The following is a 6,744-nucleotide window of genomic DNA, read 5'->3' on the forward strand; positions in this document are numbered from 1 at the left end:
TAGATCAGTAGTACACCTGGGAGCGTCTCCTTCAGGGGCTGTCGACTCCCCTGCGGTCTACTCCTCGGTGGTCAGAGACTTCCTCGCACGCACCCAAGGCCGACAGGACATGAGTGGGGTCATCCTCCGCCCCATTAAGCACAACAAATGTTAAGCTTCCTGGACGTTATCAAGTATGGTCTGCAGTGGATCACTTTTTGCTCTCTTCATGACAAAATCCTGAGATCTGGGCGTTCTAACCTCTCCCCAAGGGTCATCCCCACGATACGCAAAGTATCTGGGTCGAAGACAAACATTGTTAACACATCCCCTGAGAAAGGATGTCTTGGAGTTTTTATTTTTTGCTTTTTCCATTTTTCTATTTTTAAATTTTTACATTTTCTATTACAATATAATCAAGTGTGATTAAGAGACAGGGTGATCACTGTTATGATTAATCAAACTGATAAAATTGTTTTGTATTCATGTTTATTAGTCTATACTTGTATCAGCTATATGTGCTTAATCAACTGTGTACTCTACATAACGATGACAACCACAGGCAAGTGCTGAACCAAATGCATACTCACACTTACAAACAATGTCTTGATTTTTGTGGTTAGGGAAAGAGACAGAATCTTTTACTCCTTCCTAGCCAATGGGAGAGGAGATGTTTGTTTCTGGTCTCCAGAGAGAGTGGTTTCAGGATTTGGTCATTGGTAGAAGGCTGACGTGGTCATACATTGATCACTAGTTAGTGTAAATGAAGGGACTGGATTGTGAGATTACTCTCTCTAGCTAGATGGGGCTTAGTAAGCCCCAGAGAGGGAGAATATATGGAAAATATCTATGAAGGGCAAACAATATGTGTAACTGACATTTGGATATGTTAATGAAGTGAATTCAATATGTAACCAACATTTAGAATTATTACTTGCGCATTATCGTATAATCAATATTGGTTAAAAAACATAATCTATATGTATAATCAACAGTTAGAAGCATAATCTAAATCCATAGAACAATGTTTGATCAGGTTATATTCTGAGTGGATTTGAGTTGAATGAACTCTGTGTTTCAGTGTACAACAATTGTTCTTCTGTATTAGCTGGCTCCTGTCTCCACAGCAATAAAAATTGGCAGTAGATATTCGCATGCGTGAGTAAATAACTTTGAGGCAGATACAAATTAGGGAGTTAGCAGAGGGCCTCGGGAAAGTAGACAGATATCAGTGGGGACAACCGATAGAGACAGACAGATGCTCATTGAGGCCTAAGAAGGGAGTCAAGGTCAAGACACACAAGCCTGTGTGAAACCTTTTTTGTAAAAAGAAACCTTGTCCTCATGAAACCTTTTCAAGAAAAACAACTAACTGCATGTTCCACAAATTTATGATAACGCATAGACATGAATATTTAATTGTGGCAAAAGAAGATTGGTCTATTTTCAACGTGGAAAAGCAAAACCCCACCTACAGAGACTACGCTGTGGAGATAGGTATATAAAGACATGTTTGTGTATGCATAATTCAGACACTCTACAGACTTTATTATTATTATTATTATTATTATTATTCACACTTTATTGATGTTCAATAAAGTTTATTTACTTTTTGACATCTACTAAACTCTCTGTCTCTGAAGTTTTTGACCTAGGCTAAAAGGCTGATTTTATTCACGACACTCGCAGGCCACAATTGGTTCTCAAATTTGACAGAGGGGCCGGGACAGGAACAGACGGATGGAGTGTTTATGTGAACTAATATAAATGACATGTAAAAGCCATTACATGAAAGGATTTGGCCTTTAACAGGTAGCAAACCATGAATATGCAAGGCTCGTTGTACCAATTGTTTTCCAAATGCATTAATTTGATAACACAGTAGAGAAACTCACGTCCAGTTTCAGTGGGAACAGTGTTGTTGATCTCCCTTTTTTGCCAGTGCATCAAACTCTGGAGTTAGTTTTGTTGTGGCAATTCTCAGGATAGATCCGAGGTGTTGGTCAGTTAACCTGGATCTGTGAGGGGCTTTGTTGATGTTCATGACGCTGAATGTCTGCTCATATACGTAGGTCGAGCCAAACCATGTCAGCATTCTCTGTGCCGTCCTCCGGAGGTTTGGAAACGTCTCTTCATTAAGTAAAGCATAACAGTCATTCAGTTTAAGAGAGTTGAACTTCTCCTTTAAGACGGAGTCAGACTGAAGAGCGATCAGTTCCAATTGCAGCTCCTGTGGTGCTGTTTCAGGGTCTTGTGACGGCGGACAGGACACCAGCTGAACCGACGGCAGAATTCTCTGTGCAGGTCGCCCAGTGATTTGCTGTATTTCTTCACGTTTCGGGACGCCTCTTTCTGCATGGCTAGTGTGGGGAAATGAGAGAGAGATTTGTTTGAAATTTAACTGGAGAACAAAGTCAGCTTGGATTTGAAGGCTCTAACATTTGTGTACATGTCGTGCACAAACTGATCTTTCCCCTGTAGCTTGACGTTCAGCTCGTTCATGTGTGAAAATATGTCCACAACAAACACAAAGTCACAAAGCCAGTTGTTGTCGCTTAGCTCAGGAAATTCGTTGGATTTCCCCATTAACTCCAAAAATGCGATAATTTCCTCTTTGAGCTCCCACACTCGTTGAAACACTTTGTCCAAACTTAACCAGCGGACCCGAGAGTGGTAGAGGAGTCCTGGTGATCCGCATCAGTTTCCTCCAGGAACGTAAGAAACTGACGATGCTGAAGTCCCCTTGCTCGTATAAAGTTAACAAGTTTTACGACTGGATTCACGACATGGTTAAGCTGCAATATAGACTTACACAGAGATTGAAAATAAGGAAAATGAAAATGGGTGAAGGAAAATAACATCCTGGTCAGGGTTTTCCTCCTTCACTTTGTCCTGGATTCTTTTCAACAGCCCAATGTTTTTTCCAGTTAAATTTGGCGATCCATCCGTGGTGACATTGGCAAGTTTACTCCAAGCTATCTTCATCTCTCGATGACAGCAGACACCTGGTTATACAAGTCCTCTCCCCGCCTTTTTCCTTTCAGGGACTCCATGGTCAAAAACTCCTCCGTTATCTCAAAACTGTCGTTAATCCCTCGGATAAAATTAGGAGCTGAGCAGTGTCTTTTATGTCGTTACTTTCATCCAGTGCTAGTGAATATAACTTAAAGGAATCCGCCTTTTTGTTTAATTCGCTGGCGATATCTTCGTCAATTAGTTCCACACGGCGAGTCACAGTCCTGTGTGATGAACTGATTTTTTCAAAATTGCCTTTGCTCTCCGGACACAGGAGACCTGCTGTCTCTACCGTGCATTCTTTCAAAAACTCGCCTTCAGAGAAAGGCTTGCTAGCCTTTGCTAATTTGAATGCCAGCAAAAAACTTGCCTTGGTACTTGACTCTTGAATCGCAGTTTGTCTGTGAAAATTTTTTTGCTGAGTCTGTAAATTATCCGTCAACCTCTGAGCCGTAGCCGCCCGTTCTTGCGTTGACTGCTTGCTAGTGTAGTTGGCATGCTTCGTGGCAAAGTGACGGCTGATATTGTATTCTTTGAAAATCGCAACAGTTTCTTGGCATATCAGGCATACAACCGTTGATCAGACTTAAGTGAAAAAATATTTTGTTGTCCACTCCTTATTAAACACTCGGCACTCACTGTCCACTTTTCTTTTCTTTGGTCCACTCATTTTTACAGAAGGGCTCAAAGGGCAAAGCGAAAAAGTGAAGTAGAGAGTAATACACCACACTGAGGTTTAATCATATAATTTGGACAAGTTCGGATTAAAGCCGGATTAAAAAGCCCAACGGGCCGTATATGGCCCTCAGGCCGTAGTTTGCCCATGCCTGGTCTAAACATACATGCATCGACAGCTCCGTGTCAATAACACGATTTCCTACCACAAAAACGTGAGCGACTGCAAGCAAATAAGCAACCTACTTATACTGCAAGCAAATATGACTCATTTGATCTACAGCTACTGTGCGGCTAGAAAGTTTAACGTTTACAGTTTTCTGCATTTCTCCATACATTTGACCTGAAACCTGATCAGATCTTCATCCAAGTCCTTAAACTAGGTAAAAGAGAACCCGGTTAACAACAGATGCAAAAAAACCCAGTAGTTTTTACAGTTATTTATTAAGCAAAAATGATCCAGCTTTAAATATCTTTGTAGGAAAAGGGATGTGAAGTCTAGGAGTACGAGTTCATTTAAATGGGGCTGATTGAAGTCAGGCGTTTCAATCAAGGGAATGGCAATTAGGCCCGCCCATGTTTCAAGAACATTAACTTGGGTCTTCACCATCAAAGTCTGGTCTTCACCACACAGGTTTATGGAAGTTTGCCCTGCCTCGATCAAAGGACATTCCTGAGGACCTCAGAAAAAGAGAGCCGTCAATGCTCACCGGCTTGGAAAGGATTACAGAGCCATTTCTAAAGAGTTTGGCTTCCACCAATCCACTGTGAGGTAAATGACATACAGATGGAGGAAATTCAGCACCACTGTTACTCTCCTAAGGAGTGGGCATCCAGCAAAAAAGATCACTCCAAGGGTGTGGTGAATAATATCACAGTAAGTCATAAAGAACCCCAGGGTAACATCTGAGAACCTACAGGCCACTACTTTCCATAAAAGAACACTGCTGCCTGTCTGAAGTTTGCTCAAATCCATGTGGATATGCCAGGAGCCTATTGGAAGAATGCTCTGTGGACAGAGGAGTCCATAATAGAACTTCTTACTTTAATTGAAAATCATTGTTTGATGCAAACCGAAAATAGCATCCCAACATAAGAACTTCATCCCAACCGTGAAGCATGGAGGTGGCAGCATTATGGTTTGGGGCTGCTTTGGGTCCGAAACAGCTTGCCATTATTGATGGACCTATGAATCCTAGATTGTACCAGGAGAATGTCAGGGTATCTGTCTGTGAACTCAAGCTTAACTGTAAGTGGGCCTTGCAGTAGAGACAACGACCTTAAGCACATAAGTACGTCTACAGAGAAATGGTTAAAGCAGAAGAAATTGAACATTTTGGAATGGCCAAGTCAGACCTTAACCCAATAGAAATGTTGTGGAAGGACCTAAAAAGAGCAGTTCATGCAAAGAAGCCTGCCAGCATCATTGAGTTGAAGCAGGAGGAGTGAGCCAAAATTCCTCAAACCCATTGTGCAGGATTGATTGAGTCATCGGAAATGTTTGCTTCAAGTTATTGCTGCTCGAAGGTCTCACACCGGTTACTGAAATCAAAAGTTTACATACTTTTTTCAGCAAAGGTGTTTAATGTTGGGTAATTGTGCTCAGTGAATAAATGTGAAAACTATAATGCCTTTGTTTAATTGGGTTCTCTTTATCTAGTTTTAGGGCTTGGATGGAAGTTCTGTTCACATTTCAGGTCAAATGAATTTAATTTTATACTTGTTTGTATTCTTTTTTGATTTTGGCTATAAAATCGTTATATTTTTATCTTTCATATATTTTCTGGATTGTTCTGGTAAAGTCTTTAAATTGCTGCTCCTGAAATCAAAACTGGTGGTTCGAGATGTTTTTGTATCTGTTATGGCCTCCAATACCATAGTTTTAAAAAAAATAATTTAAAAAGTCACTTCTGGGGGAAAATGATACAATTTTAATGCTTCAACATGCACTAGACTTGTGTTCGTCCAATTAAATGCTCTCTAGAATGTGTAGGAATGTGTGGGTCTTGAGGCGGGTCTTGCTCAACAGTAGCAGCTCATTAGCATCAATGTTCTTCAGAGCTGGGCGTATCCCAAACACTGTTAGCTGTTGTGTAACACTTCAACATGCCACCACTCTTATTTCCTGTTTCAAAAAGAAATACGTCGTCATACAGAATCAAATCACAGCTCTCAAAGTTGTTTTGTGGGGACTGTAAAGTAAAAAAATGAGCGCATTGTTCATCTTCCTTTAAAGGTACAATAGTTTTATTTATTTATTTATTTTTCACTTGTACAAATAACCTGGGAGATATGTAAAACATGATAAAAATAATGGATTAAGTTGTGGCCTTAGCAAAAGTGCATCAAGTCACTTAGAAAACCTGTTTAAAAAAACAGACTTCTGGTCTGGAAAGCTTGTTTGTGTTTGGATGTGCCTCCTGTCAATCATTTTAGAGACACTCTATGGGCAACCATAGATCCTGGGCTGGAGCTTTGTGAACATGAGCGGGAAACATTAAAATGTCAAAGTTACTATTCCATCAGCTCTGCATGACGTGACATCAATTAAATGTGCTAGAGCTCTGCTTCTCTGCACTTCTCCTTACACTTTAGTCATTATGATGTAGTTCAACGCTACAAAAGGTTTGAGCAAACAGTAATGCCCTTCCTCAAACTGGGTTGCCTTGCAGAATGTTGTCAAGTTGCCTGGTAACTTGTAGATTAAATATCTGTGCAGTTAAAAGGACGTTAAACGGTTTTGTCCCTGTGAGCCTTTACTCTTTCAATTTTGACTCCAGCATGAGCCGGTCTAGTGTTTCTGACAACAGCTGAGTACCAGTAACAAGTAACAATAGTCTTCACAACACTTACACTGCAAATCTGCAGTTTGACCAAGCATTTGCGAGTTCAAATCCTGTTTGTTTCCCGAAGATCCATAATCACTAATATCCCTCCAGCTATGTGCTAAATGTTCATCACCTGTTAGTTACTTTGAAACAAAAAGGTTCTGCTGAATATATGGTTTGTATAGTATGTAAGATGTACCTTTTTATAAGTCTTGATTCTTTTTTTATTTTAAAGTGCACCTATTAT

At 40.3% G+C, this 6,744-nt stretch overlaps 1 pseudogene; it reads right to left on the reverse strand.

Moving 5' to 3' along the window:
• Positions 1 to 1,207: 1,207 nt before the first annotated feature.
• On the reverse strand, positions 1,208 to 2,964 carry LOC128604747 (general transcription factor II-I repeat domain-containing protein 2-like; annotated as a pseudogene).
• Between the last annotated feature and the right edge of the window lie 3,780 nt (positions 2,965 to 6,744).

This window comes from Ictalurus furcatus, unplaced genomic scaffold, assembly GCF_023375685.1.
Source record: "Ictalurus furcatus strain D&B unplaced genomic scaffold, Billie_1.0 scf2, whole genome shotgun sequence".
Taxonomy (NCBI): Eukaryota; Metazoa; Chordata; class Actinopteri; order Siluriformes; family Ictaluridae; genus Ictalurus; species Ictalurus furcatus.